General features: G+C 41.9%; 2 pseudogenes; both read right to left on the minus strand.

Annotated features, from left to right (window-relative positions):
* Window positions 1-4,382: 4,382 nt before the first annotated feature.
* Window positions 4,383-5,768, minus strand: LOC147000244 (uncharacterized; annotated as a pseudogene).
* Window positions 5,769-11,732: 5,964 nt separating this feature from the next.
* On the minus strand, window positions 11,733-12,829 carry LOC147000245 (uncharacterized; annotated as a pseudogene).
* Between the last annotated feature and the right edge of the window lie 1,914 nt (window positions 12,830-14,743).

A 14,743-nucleotide genomic window follows, 5' to 3' on the forward strand; every position in this document is an offset into this window, starting at 1 on the left:
GGCAGCTTCCAGCAAAACACCACACATCTGTTGTCAGCAAAACATAAGGCAGTTCCCAGACAAACCTCACATGGCACAACTAAGTTGCCAAAGAAAGCAGAAGTTTCCACTTTATGTGATGTTTTAAAAGCAGAACATGCTTAACATGTTTTCTAGAAATGGTACATATTATAACTTTCTTTATGCAAATCATTCTTGGAAAACTGTAATTCTTGTGGTAGCAGGTGAAGAATAAACGAAAGCAAGTCCATGAAAAATTCTCTGAAAGGAGAAATTAAAATAATAAAACCAACTAGGCATGGTGGTGTATACCTTTAATACCAACACTTTGGATGAAGAGACAGCAGATTTCCGAGTTTGAGGTTACCATGGTGTACAAAGCAGGTTCCAGGATTGCCATGGTTACACACACAAACTCCATCTCAGAAAAAAGATGAAACAACTGGGAGTGATAGAAAATTTTAAAGCTAAACTGAAAAATTGTAAGTAGAAGATAAACAATATTGTCTTTCTTTTAACTCAGATAAACTTGAATAAGGTTGACAGTTGAGGGTAGAATGACATAACTCATTATATTAATAAGTTTATTTGTACTGGTCTGGAGAGATTATTCAGTGGTTAAGAGCCCTTGCTGCCTTTCCAGAAGACCCAGGTTTGAATCCCAGCTCTCACATGGTGGTTAATAATTATTTGTAATTCTAGTTCTCAGAGATCTGGTGCACTCTTTTGGATATGCAGTTATCTCAGAGTACTAGAACCCAACATCCTTTGATAGTACCAAATGATTTGTCTGGAAGAGCTCAGCTTACTGGCACATACTTATCCTTGAGTGGTGGAGGCAATATGATGCTTATTTATTTATTTATTTGTTTGTTTGTTTAGTTTTTTTGAGACAGTTTTTTTCTGTGTAGCCCTGGCTGTCCTGGAACTCACTCTGTAGACCAGGCTGGCCTCGAACTCAGAAGTCTACCTGTCTCTGCCTCCCGAGCGCTGGGATTAAAGGTGTGTGCCACCACTGCCCAGCAGGATCCTAATTTAAAGGCTATCCTGTGCTACAGAACAAGTTTCAGGCTAGCCTAAGATATAAGTGAAACTGCCTTAACAAGTAAATGAAGGCACAAAAGCCACTAATAACAATAATAAAACACAAATCAAACAAATTTGACCTTAATGTATTTGGATATGCCTTCATACAACTACATTGTAATCACAAAGTTTAAGATGAACACATTGTAGATATAAGTACAGGAAGACTATTCTTTCTGTGTTATAATGACTTATATAAAGGTTAAAAGGTTTTTGGATTGGTTAATTCTACTAACTTGAGGATGAATCTCAAATATTAATCGATATTATAAAAAGACATGGGTTTAGAATGACAAAGTTTGGAAGGCGACTGTTGTTTTTGGAAAGCTACTGTAATATAAAGGAAAAACATAAATATGGAGCAATGTTGTGAATTAATATTTAACATAAACATGAATGGATTTTCCATTGTTAGTTGATGTTCTTGTCCCACTCAGAATATTTCAATGGTTTTTCTTCCTTCACATCATTTAAATGAAATGCATTCTTTCATGTCCTATTCTTTAAATTTATTTTAAAAGTTTCATTGTGCATATTCATTGTTCAGAGTACTGTTTTATGTAAGGGCATTTTCATACAGGTATACAAAGCGCATTGAATATTTCTCCCAGGCTCCTTTCCTCTCTCTCCCACTGTTCTTCCTCATTCACTAGACCCTTCCGTTAAGATAGTGTTTTCTTCTCTCTCTCTCTCTCTCTCTCTCTCTCTCTCTCTATATATATATATATATATATATATATATATATATATATATATATATAATGCTATAAGTACTTATATGTATGTGTGTGTTTATACCTGATTTTATGTATCTATATAAAATCTAGGAACCACTATTAAGAAAACACATGGGATATTTTTTTGTCTGAAGCAGTATTAATATATTTTAAAAATATAGTTATTTCCAGTTGAATTCATCTTACTGCAAAAATTAATAAGTGAAATAAGTTTAAGACACTGGACTCAGAGAAAAGTTATTAGTGCCATTATTAGTTTTTCAAGTCAGAATTTCCTCTCTTTTAGCCTTGGTTTTCCTAGAATTCGCTTTGTAGACTGGGCTGGGCTCAAATCAGAGACCCACCTGCCTCTGCCTTCCAAGTGCTGGAATTAAAGGCATGTACCACCATACCCAATTCCAAGAAAAATTATTAATGATCTAGCTCCGGAAAAATCTATCTTCCATTGCTGCTTTTAACTGACAGTTTAAATTTTGCAGTTCATTTTATTTTCCTCTAAGAATGCTAAACGCAAAAATTTTATCTTACACAAAGTTACAAGTGTGCAACTTGACAAGAACTTTGCTAACTGACATTCCTCCATTCATTTCAAATAATCCCACACCATCTTTATTTGAGCTTCATATTTTTACATATGAAGAAGCCAACTACAAATTAATAAAGATATTCTCAAGTAACTAACACTAAAAAGAAATCCATTTATTCTTGCATGATAATTCAAATATAATAATAGATAAGAGAATGATCATAACATAAAAACAATTTTATATAAGAAACTAATGTAATCCGCCAACAATTTAAAGCTCAAAATTATAAATAACAAAGGTGTATTTAAACATATTTTCAATAAACAGAAATACTCATTGATTCTGTTGTACTTGACTTGAAGAAGCAATAAAAATTGTAATATTACAAAAGAATTGAAACCAGGGTATACAAGAGATCTACTTGTACATCTGTGTTTGTATCATCACTATTTACAAGAGGCAAACAGACGCTCATTAATGGTTGAATGGATACACAAAATGCTTTGTATACACAATGGAACCATTCGGCATTAAAAAGGAAAGAAATCGTGTAACACGCAACAACACCGGCGAAACTTCAGGACATTGTGGAAAGCTGAAAGAGCCAGTCTCAAAACAAAGGAAAACGAACTCAACGGCAGAGCAACAACTTCAAGAAATCTTTTATGGTTTAACTTACACGGTAGTGAAACTTATACAAGAGTAGAATGGTGGTTACCATGGGCAAGGTCAGGGAAACTGGAGTTGTTATCTAATCTGTATAAAATTTAAGCTTTACAAGAGGATAAATTTGCAACATCGTGAATATACGTAGTGCTATTGAAGTTCACACTGAATTTATGCATAAGTTTCACATTGACAGTTAAATACGGTAAACTCATATTTTCAGTTAATAAGGTAAAATTCTAACCAGTTTAGCCACAGGGTGTCGCTGTCTACCAGAGAGTGATCTCTCTCTTGGAAAGAAAACACCCAGAGCTTCTTTGTTACTCCAGATAAAAAACGACAGGAGAAGCAGCAGGATTTGAGCAGGTGTTAGAACTTATATTTTATTTTACTTTATTTTAAAAAATGATCATTTAATTTGATCAACTCACGGAGGACTAGAAGTGATGCCTTCTTTGAGAGGGGGCCCAGAGGTCAGGCAGTGTCTGCTGCTCTTGCTTCCTTTCCTCGCAGCTTGGGAGGCAGGGAGCGGCCAGCTCCACTACTCCGTCCCCGAGGAGGCCAAACACGGCACCTTTGTGGGCCGCATCGCGCAGGACCTGGGCCTGGAGCTGACGGAGCTGGTGCCCCGCCTGTTCAGGGTGGCGTCCAAGGACCGCGGGGACCTTCTGGAGGTAAATCTGCAGAATGGCATTTTGTTTGTGAATTCTCGCATCGACCGGGAGGAGCTGTGCGGGCGGAGCGCGGAGTGTAGCATCCATCTGGAGGTGATCGTGGACAGGCCGCTGCAGGTTTTCCACGTGGAGGTGGAGGTGAGGGACATTAACGACAACCCGCCGCGATTTCCAATGACAGAAAAAACTATCCAGTTTCACGAATCTAGGCTGCTTGACTCAAGGTTTCCTTTAGAGGGAGCCTCTGATGCAGATATCGGAGTAAATGCTCTTCTGTCCTACAAGCTCAGCCCCAGTGAATTTTTCTTTCTAGATGTTCAAACAAGCGACGAACTAAGCCAATCTCTGTTTCTTGTGCTGGGAAAATCTCTGGACAGAGAGGAGGATGCGGAGGTGAAATTGTTACTGGTAGCTACTGATGGAGGCAAGCCTGAGCTCACCGGCACTGTTCAAATACTCATCAAGGTGTTAGATGTGAATGACAACGAACCTACTTTCCCCCAATCCGTTTACAAAGTACAATTGTTAGAGAACACTGCAAACGGAACCTTAGTGATGAAATTAAATGCTTCTGATGCAGATGAAGGATCAAACAGCGAGATTGTGTATTCACTCGGTAGTGATGTGTCTTCCACCACACGGACAAAGTTTCAAATAGACCCCAACTCAGGAGAAGTCAGAACTAAGGGAGAGTTAGATTATGAAGAAAGGACATCCTATGAAATCCAGGTCATTGCATCTGACAAGGGAACCCCAGCGATGTCAGGACATTGTAAAATTTCAGTAAAACTTGTGGATATCAATGACAATACGCCAGAAGTCTCAATAACATCTCTCTCACTACCTGTGCAAGAGAATGCTCCCCTGGGTGCTGTCATTGCCCTCATCTCAGTGTCAGATCGTGACTCGGGAGTCAATGGGCAGGTGACCTGCTCCCTGAGTCCTCATATCCCCTTCAAGCTGGTGTCCACTTTCAAGAATTACTATTCGCTCGTGCTGGACAGCGCCTTGGACCGGGAAGCCACAGCTGACTATAAGGTAATGGTGACAGCGCGGGATGGGGGCTCGCCCTCGCTACGAGCCACGGCCAGCGTGTCTGTGGAGATGGCTGATGTGAACGACAATGCTCCAGTGTTTGCTCAGCCCGAATACACCGTGTTTGTGAAGGAGAACAATCCACCAGGAGCTCACATCTTCACGGTATCAGCGATGGATGCCGATGCACAGGAGAACGCGCTGGTGTCCTACTCGCTGGTGGAGCGGAGGGTGGGCGAGCGCTTGCTGTCGAGTTATGTGTCTGTGCACGCGGAGAGCGGCAAGGTGTTCGCGCTGCAGCCTCTGGACCATGAGGAGCTGGAGCTGCTGCAGTTCCAGGTGAGCGCGCGGGATGCTGGTGTGCCTGCCCTGGGCAGCAATGTGACTCTGCAGGTGTTTGTGCTGGATGAGAATGACAATGCACCCTTGCTGCTGCCTCACGGAGCTGTGGGAGTTGGCGGCTCAGTGAGCGAGCTTGTACCTAGGTCAGTGGGTTCGGGCCATGTAGTCACCAAGGTGCGTGCAGTGGATGCGGATTCTGGTTACAACGCGTGGCTGTCATATGAACTGCAATCCACAGTGGGCACGCGTAGCCTGTTCCGCGTGGGTCTGTATACAGGCGAGGTCAGCACCACGCGAGCCCTAGATGAAGTGGATGCGCCACGCCAGCGCCTGCTAGTGTTGGTGAAGGACCATGGTGAGCCTTCGCTGACTGCCACAGCCACAGTGTTAGTTTCTCTAGTTGAGAATAGTCAAGCTCCAAAAACTTCATCAAGAGCGTTGATAGATGCTGCTGGCCAAGAGGCGTCTCTGGTGACTGTCAACGTGTACCTGATCATCGCCATCTGTGCCGTGTCCAGCCTGTTGGTGCTCACGCTGCTGCTTTACACAGCGCTGCGCTGCTCAGCGATGCCCACTGATGGAGCCTGTGCTCCGGGGAAGCCCATGCTGGTGTGCTCCAGCGCGGTGGGGAGCTGGTCATACTCGCAGCAGAGGCGACAGAGGGTGTGCTCTGGAGAAGGCCCCCCTAAGACTGATCTCATGGCCTTCAGCCCTAGCCTATCCCAAGGTCCGGAATCAGCAGAAGAGAGACAACCACCCTTAGAGGCCGAATGCTTAGGAAAGGTAGGTCTTTAATATTTTTTTTCTTGTTAAGAACATCGCTATTTCTGTATTATTAATGATTCCTCTTCATTACTTAGACCTAAAGCTGTACTTTTATTTTATATCACTGTGCTGTCATGGGATACTTATGAATTAAGTATCAAATTCTTGCACATTGAACAATTCTCTTAAGCATTCTTACTTTCATAGTTAGGCTCATAACTAAATCTCTGTGTGAATAACTTAACCTTGAATAATTGAAAAGGGGGAAACCTGATTATTTATTTATTTATTTATTTATTTATTTATTTATTTATTTATTTATTTATTATGGGTATGCATGATGTTGGTGTGCAGTTGTATTCCTACTGTGTGTGTGTGTGTGTGCCTCAGTAACTAGCTCTCTCTACCTACTTGTGGGTTGCAGAAATCTAAGGCGGGCTACCAGGTTTGCAAAGTGAAAGCTTTACCTGCTAAGCCACCTCACTGGCCCCAAAGCATAACGATTGGCTATTGCTCCTAAATGTTTTCCTCTCAGAAACGTAAAAGCCAAAAGTAGAGCCAGGTGTAGTGGGACACACCTTTAATACCAGCACCCAGGGGACAGAGGCAGGAGAATCTCTTTGAGTCCAAGGACAGCTTTCTTTATATAGTGAGTTCCAGGACAGCTGGAGCTACATACTGAAATCCAGTCGAAAAAATAATACCAAACCAAACCAAACCAAACCAAACCAAACCAAACCAAACCAAACCAAACCAAACCAAACCAAACCAAACCAAAACAAACCAAACCAAACCAAACCAAACCAAACCAAACCAAACCAAACCAAACCAAACCAAACCAAACCAAACCAAACCAAACCAAACCAAACCAAACCAAACCAAACCAAACCAAACCAAACCAAACCAAACCAAACCAAACCAAACCAAACCAAACCAAACCAAACCAAACCAAACCAAAACAAACCAAAACAAACCAAACCAAACCAAACCAAACCAAACCAAACCAAACCAAACCAAACCAAAACAAAACAAAACAAAACAAAACAAAACAAAACAAACAAAAGCCAAAGATCGAATCCCCTACAAATTAGACAACTTACAGGGTTTTAAATATCTTTAGACACCGCTTTCTATCTTCTTAGCAGAGTCTGTTTAGAGTAGTTTAGTTTTACTCTGAACATTTCCCAGGTTTGCTCTTTGAACTCTAAACTCCAGGACTCCAATCTTATCTATCATTGACCATCGCAGTACATGTCAACACTCAGGAATGTGTGGCAAACTTCTATGTGTCTTAATAAAAAAAATACCCTCTATTGGATCAACTAAACACAAAGATAATAATAGTAAGAATTTTAGGTTTTCGGGCAAAAGAGAGAAAGGAGCCCCTTCAACTTTTAGTATTAAAAGACTGCATCAACCTGGGTGTGGTGAAGCACGTGGTTAGAGCAGAGCATTTGGGAGGTAGAGTCAGGTCAGTTCCATCCTGACCTACTTAGCAAGTTCCATGCCAACAGGGCTGAGTAATTAGACCTTGTCTGAATACAAACTGGGTTGGCCAAGCACCCAGGTCTCTTCCTTCTCTTTATGTAAGTGAAGAGTATTCACTTACACATAAAGGACCCATAAGAGTGGTCAACAGTCATCATCCTAGTGTCAGCATCCTTGGGTTGATCCGTGCAGGCTTCCTTCTGTGAAGATGCCCAACCATAGCTCACTCTAAGCCGGGTTACACTTCCCATCACCCCGAGTTACCCTTTTATTTGACTAGCTTGTTCCTTGTGGAACTGGAGCTTGCCCAAAATGGAAGGTCTGGCTGTATGGCTGCATTTCCACCAGAAACTCCTACAGTGGGTACTTAAAACACAGGACCTGACCAGTGAATGCTACATGTGTGAAGGATCTTCTTCTCTTTCCTTTCAAAGAAAGATGTATTTAGGTGAGATAATTGTCTAAAACTGTTTTCTGGCATTTAATCACTTGCTGTCTTTCGGTGGGTTCATGAGCATATTGATGACCTAAATACACGACTGCCACTAAGTGATCTTAGCCTCAGCCACTGCTCACACTATCCATTTCAGTCTGGGAATCTGGTTTTATTGGAGTTGGCAATTTGGTGGGTGTATCTTGAACTTTAAGTAGACTTCACTCTTAACAGAAATCTATTATCTTCCCAGAGTTGAAAAGTCTTAAAATTAGAAGTACGTTATTTCCTTGATAATGAGAAAAGTTTGCCATAAATTTGAAGTCCTTAATGTTTTAAAATTTGTATTTCATTTTCAAATTAATCTTCTAAGATATGATCATCAGAGTGCTAACAGGTATAGTAATAGCTATAGTTGATTCTTAGAAACACACTGTTCAGAAATACGATAACTTCTGCTCTTACAGGGGACCTGCATTTGGTTCCTATGAGCCACATTGTGACTTACAACCATCGGCTCCCTTAGGCATCAAGCCTGCATATACATTGATGTAGGCAAATCACTTGTACATATAAATAAAAATCTTTAAAAAATAATTTTATATTAGGGGGATAGCTGAGGGGAAGGACGCTTGCCCTTTAATGGATGAGGTCAGGCATGGTGGTGCATTGAAGCCCAGCACTCAGGAGGCAGAGGTAAGTAGATCTCTGAGTTTGAAGCCATCCTGGTTTACAAAGTGAGTTCCAGCCAGACATATACAGTGAGGCCCTTCCTCAAAACAAAGCAACAACAGTAAAAATCCGATTATGGATGAGAAGCCCTCGATTCAGTCACTAGAACCGAAACAAACAAACAAACAAACAAACAAACAAACAAACAAAAGACACTCTACTTAGAGTCAAGTTTCTAGTATTTTAGGAGCTGTCACAGCAGAATCTATCAGAAATTGTTTGTTATTAACAAATATCATTAAAGCAACTCTTCACTTATCATTTTTGAAGGGTTAATTTAAATATTCATTAATTTTTGGTATAATTATAATTTATCTTATTCTAAATCTAGATAATAAACTTGAGTTAATTGAACACTGGATTTTACTCAGTGAAACACAGGAAACTAAACCTTGTATGGGGACATTTTCTTCTAATACTTCAGTTATGTGCTATATTTCTCTTTAAAGTCTTTTGCCTATAAGCAAAAATCTGCACTTTTTTCTACATAAATACCTAAATTTGCACTTTCCACTGAATATTCTGGCCCAACTTTAAGATGCTTGGAGGACTCATCTCTTATGTTTATCAGTGAATTCACATCAGTCTTCAGAATATGTCATTACCCAGTCTTGTATATGTTGCCTAGTGACTCATGTTGCAAAATTATTTTTCCTTTTGTAGTTTTTAAAATTGACAATGTGTTCAACCTTTCTTTCTTTAACATTTATTTATTTTGTGTGTATGTACATGTGTAAGTGTGCATGCATTCCGTGGTGTGAGTGTGCCAGTTAGAAGACAACAATTTTCAGGACTCACTGGGTCACAGGGATTGAAATCAGGTCGGCAGGCTTGACTGCACTGAGCCATCTCTCAGGTCCTGTTTGATTATTTTGGGTCTGGGTCCTCATTTTAGGCTGACCTTCGACTCAAGATCTTTTTGCCGTAGCCTCGTAAGTCCCAGGATGTCGTTCTGAGTTAGGAGGGACTATCAAAGAAAGAGGGTCACTAGCTCTTTCTTTATGTGATGGGTGTACATCACAGTACTAAGCTATGTAAAACCCTTTAAAGTCACTTGATACAGAAATCCATCCCGAGTGTTGATCACTAAAACCACAATCATTTCATTTTGTGATCATTTAAATACATACATGCAAATTGTAATATGTAAACAGTGTGTGGACATTTAAAAAAAGGTCTTACTTGGTGTGATATGAGTATAATATCCCAACCACACGGTGTCCTGTGAGAGGAAATTTATTTATAAAAGAACTTCACTGTATAAGACTGACTCTGGGCTGGGGATACAGCTCAGTGTCAGAGTTCTTGCCTAGATTCTCGAGGCATTGGGTTAAATCCCCAGTGAGTAAGAAATCGAATGAATGAGACCCGGCTTATTTATAAAAGCACTAGAAAAGACAGTTATCAAGGATACCATGCTTCAATAAAGGACCTGGGGTGATTTACAAATGTTCTAAATTAATAAATGCAGGTAAGTTTATTGCCATGTAAGTTGTAAATTGCCAGAATTATATAAAACATATATTAGTACATATGCACACACTTATCATATATTTTCATGCCTTATACCTTCATTGTCACAAATATCAAAGACTTATCTTTCTATAATATGTCTGGCATCTTGAATGGAGATTTCACTCAGACACCATCAGTTAAAGCTCCTTTTAAATTGTTTAGTCTGTATATACTTGTAAACAGTGAATTATATTAAAATTCATCTTAAAAAAACTGTTGTGAAAATTTAATGGGAAAACTCCGAAGAGAAACAGAAAACAGTGTGCTGCCTATAATACAGGAAGTTCCATTATTAGTAATGATGACATGAACTGGAGAGTATGAAATTGTAAGACTACGTTTTGATAAAACAAAAACTTTGGTGACTGTTCGAAGGAAATCACAGGTCAAAATACAAATGTTGCAACAGTTCAAATTAGGCATACAAGAACGAAAAATAAGTGCATTAAATACTTACACATTTAGCCACTTGGTGTCGCTGTCCACCACAAGTTCCTTCAAAGAAGAAACAGCCGGTATTACACATTCAAAGGATCCTTTCCGTCTTTGTCTCAGACAAAATGGTAACGGTAAGGTGTTTAAGATGTGAAGAATAAGAAACTAAAAATATTTAAGAAATTCTGGATCAGCGAGAGAGCAACCAAACATTCGGAAGGGTCTTGCGATGGTGTTTTCTCAGAGAGAAGATCGGCATCTGCTGCTCTGGCTTCTTCTCTTTGCAGCCTGGGAGGCAGGGAGCGGCCAGCTTCATTACTCCGTCCCAGAGGAGGCCAAACACGGCACCTTCGTGGGCCGCATCGCGCAGGACCTGGGCCTGGAGCTGGCAGAGCTGGTGCCCCGCCTGTTCAGGGTGGCGTCCAAGGACCGCGGGGACCTTCTGGAGGTAAATCTGCAGAATGGCATTTTGTTTGTGAATTCTCGGATCGACCGGGAGGAGCTGTGTGGGCGGAACGCGGAGTGCAGCATCCACCTGGAGGTGATCGTGGACAGGCCGCTGCAGGTTTTCCACGTGGAGGTGGAGGTGAGGGACATTAACGACAACCCTCCAGTATTTCCAGTAGCCACAAAGAATCTTTTTATCTATGAATCTCGGCCGCTGGGCTCCCGGTTTTCGCTAGAGGGCGCATCAGATGCAGATGTAGGAACCAATTCGTTGTTTTCTTACAGTCTTAACTCAAGTGAATACTTTTCTTTGGATGTCAAAAGAAAAGATGAGGAAATTAAGTCCCTGGGACTCGTGTTGAAAAAACTTTTAAACAGAGAAGACATTCCTGAACATAATTTATTGATAACTGCAGTTGATGGTGGGAAACCTGAGCTCACTGGCACCACTCAAGTGAAGATCACTGTTCTTGATGTGAACGACAACGCCCCAGCATTTGAGAAGACGCTCTACAAAGTCAGATTACCCGAAAATGCTCCAAATGGTACTGTAGTAGTGGATGTTGATGCCTCTGATTTGGATGAAGGAGTAAATAAGGACATTGTATATTCTTTTCACCAGGATATGTCACCTGAAATCCTGTCAAAATTTCACTTAGACCCAATCAGTGGATACATCACAGTAAAAGGTAACATAGATTTTGAGGAAACCAAATCTTTTGAAATCCAGATAGAAGCAGCAGACAAGGGAACTCCTCCAATGACAGATCATTGCACGGTTCTAGTTGAAATTGTGGACGTCAATGATAACGTGCCTGAATTGGTCATCAAGTCATTATCACTTCCTGTGTTAGAAAATTCTGCACCCGGCACTGTCATCGCCCTGATCAGTGTGTCCGATCGTGACTCTGGAGCCAATGGACAAGTGACCTGCTCTTTGACCCCCCAGGTCCCCTTCAAGCTGGTGTCCACCTTTAAGAATTACTATTCTCTTGTGCTGGACAGTGTCCTGGACCGAGAGACCATCTCTAACTACAACGTGGTTGTGACTGCCAGGGACGGGGGCTCTCCTTCTTTGTGTACCACGGCTAGCGTGTCTGTGGAGGTGGCTGACGTGAACGACAATGCTCCTGCATTTGCGCAGCCCGAGTACACAGTGTTTGTGAAGGAGAACAACCCGCCTGGAGCACACATCTTCACGGTGTCAGCGATGGATGCGGACGCCCAGGAGAACGCGCTGGTGTCCTACTCGCTGGTGGAGCGGAGGGTGGGCGAGCGCTTGCTGTCGAGCTATGTGTCTGTGCACGCGGAGAGCGGCAAGGTGTTCGCGCTGCAGCCTCTGGACCATGAGGAGCTGGAGCTGCTGCAGTTCCAGGTGAGCGCGCGGGATGCTGGTGTGCCTGCCCTGGGCAGCAATGTGACTCTGCAGGTGTTTGTGCTGGATGAGAATGACAATGCGCCCACGCTGCTGGGGCCTCACGCAGGCAGCGCAGTGAGCGAACTGGTGTCACGGACAGTGGGTGCAGGGCATGTGGTGACGAAGGTGCGCGCTGTGGACGCGGACTCTGGCTACAATGCATGGCTCTCTTATGAGCTGCAGTCAGCAGCGGGCAGTGGACGTCTTCCTTTCCGCGTGGGTCTGTACACAGGTGAGATCAGCACCACACGTGTCCTGGATGAAACAGATGCTCCGCGACAGCGTCTATTGGTATTGGTGAAGGACCATGGCGAGCCGGTGCTGACAGCCACAGCCACCTTGCTGGTGTCTCTGGTGGAGAGTGGGCACACGTCAAACACCCCATCCCGGGCTTTGGTGGATTCTGCCGGCAGGGAGGCTTCGCTTGTAGATATCAACGTGTACCTGATCATCGCCATCTGTGCCGTGTCTAGCCTGTTGGTGCTCACGCTGCTGCTGTACCTTGCACTCAGGTGCTCCACAGCGCCCATGGAGGCCGGGCCTGGGAAGCCCATGCTGGTGTGCTCCAGCGCGGTGGGGACCTGGTCATACTCGCAGCAAAGAAGACAGAGGGTGTGCTCTGGAGAGGGCCCGCCCAAGACCGATCTCATGGCCTTCAGCCCAAGTCTTACACCATGCCCAGTTAATCAAGATAAAGAAGACAAACTGGTTGGAGACATTGATTTCTCCGTCAAAGTGAGTAAATTTTCCCTCTAAAATATTCTTATTTATATGCCAGTATTTTCCTTTTTGGGGGAGATGGCGTTAAAATGAACTATTCTATTTATGTTCTTTCTGTAGAGCACTTTACACTCGCTAGTATTGTCATTAAAGCTATGGGTTCTTTGTCTTATCACTCATGGGACATTAGCATTCTTACAACTACACAAAAGAGGTTAACAACGAAGAAGTTTTACTGGTATAGTAGTTTAAAAATTACATAGAGACTTATTTTCAACAAATTACTCAAATGGAAAAGAATGTGTCATTAGATTTAAAACATTATTTTAAAAACATTTAAATATGTTGTGGGAGTATTAAATTTTTATTCTACAGTGTTTTTTAATTAAAAATTTAAGATTATGTGTGTGAGTGATATGTACAATACACATGAGTGCTCTTAATCACTAGCTATCTTTCCAGCCCCTCCAAGTCGATATTTTAAATATTTCCATTAAAAATATGACAAATCAAAGCAAAACAAAGTTCTGGAAATGCTATGTTGTCCTAATTTTTCCCAATTGAAAAATATTTTAATTTCTGCTGGTTGTACTAGTACACCTTTAATCCCAGCACTTGGGAGGCAGAGGCAGGCAGATTTCTGAGTTTGAGGCCAGCCTGGTCTACAAAATTGAACATGGAGTCATGTTCAATTTTCCTTGTTTCTGGAGAGAACACTCATGGCATTGTGGGTAATCTAAGAGAGACATGGAGTGGAAGGGATGAGCGTCAGTGCTCCTGCTTCTGGATTCTGTTTTCTTTCTTCCCTCTGTTTATGTTTGTCAGCAGCAGCAGTGCGTGCTGGTTGCATGTCAGGGGTCATACATGGAGACAGACTTGCTCTGCAACATTGCCAGTCCCTATGATGTTTTACTTTCATGGGGTTCATTCAAGCCTGGCAATGCTCAAGGACAGTGCTCTTGGGGTCATAGAGTGGGAAAGTGCAGGTGCTAGGTACCTGCAGCACACTCCAGGAGAGCAGCACTCACAAAGAGATACATGGCTTTTCTTTATTAAAGACAACTCTTATGTAGTTTTGAGTGTCCTGGAACTCATTAGGTAGATCAGGCTGGCCTTGAACTAACAGAGATCTGCCTGTCTCTGCCCCCTGAGTGCTGGAATCAAAGGGGTGCACCAATACACTTGGCTGAAATACATATTTTCTTTATTATTCCTCTTGCTTATTTCCATTTTCTTTCCTAGAATCATCTTTTTCTCTTTCTCCATTTAAGTATTTGCCACAGCATGCTCAACCTCAGTTCGATACTTATTTTATCAGTCTGCTATCATCCTGTGGTAGGTTACAGGGTCATTCAGAGTTTTTGTTCCTTGATTTGGGACTTCAGTCTTCTAATGCAGATCTTCTTGAAATTCTTAAGAAGACTTTCAAAAGGACATTTTTGAAAGTTTTTGAGATAGAGTCTCAAGCAGCCCATGTTGTTCTTGAACTTGGGCAAATATGATTTGAAGAGTTTTGAGTGGGCTAGAGAGATGGCTCAGCAGTTAAGAGCACCAACTGCTCTTCCAGAGGTTCTGAGTTCAATTCCCAGCAACCACATGGTAGCTCACAACCATTTGTAATGGGATCCGATGCCCTCTTTTTGGGTGTCTGAGAGAGCTATAGTGTATTCACATAAAATAAAATAAATAAATCTTGTAAAAAAAGAGTTTTGAGTGATATATAC

This window comes from Mus caroli, unplaced genomic scaffold (assembly GCF_978045245.1).
Source record: "Mus caroli unplaced genomic scaffold, Mus_caroli_1 scaffold_19, whole genome shotgun sequence".
NCBI classification, from domain to species: domain Eukaryota; kingdom Metazoa; phylum Chordata; class Mammalia; order Rodentia; family Muridae; genus Mus; species Mus caroli.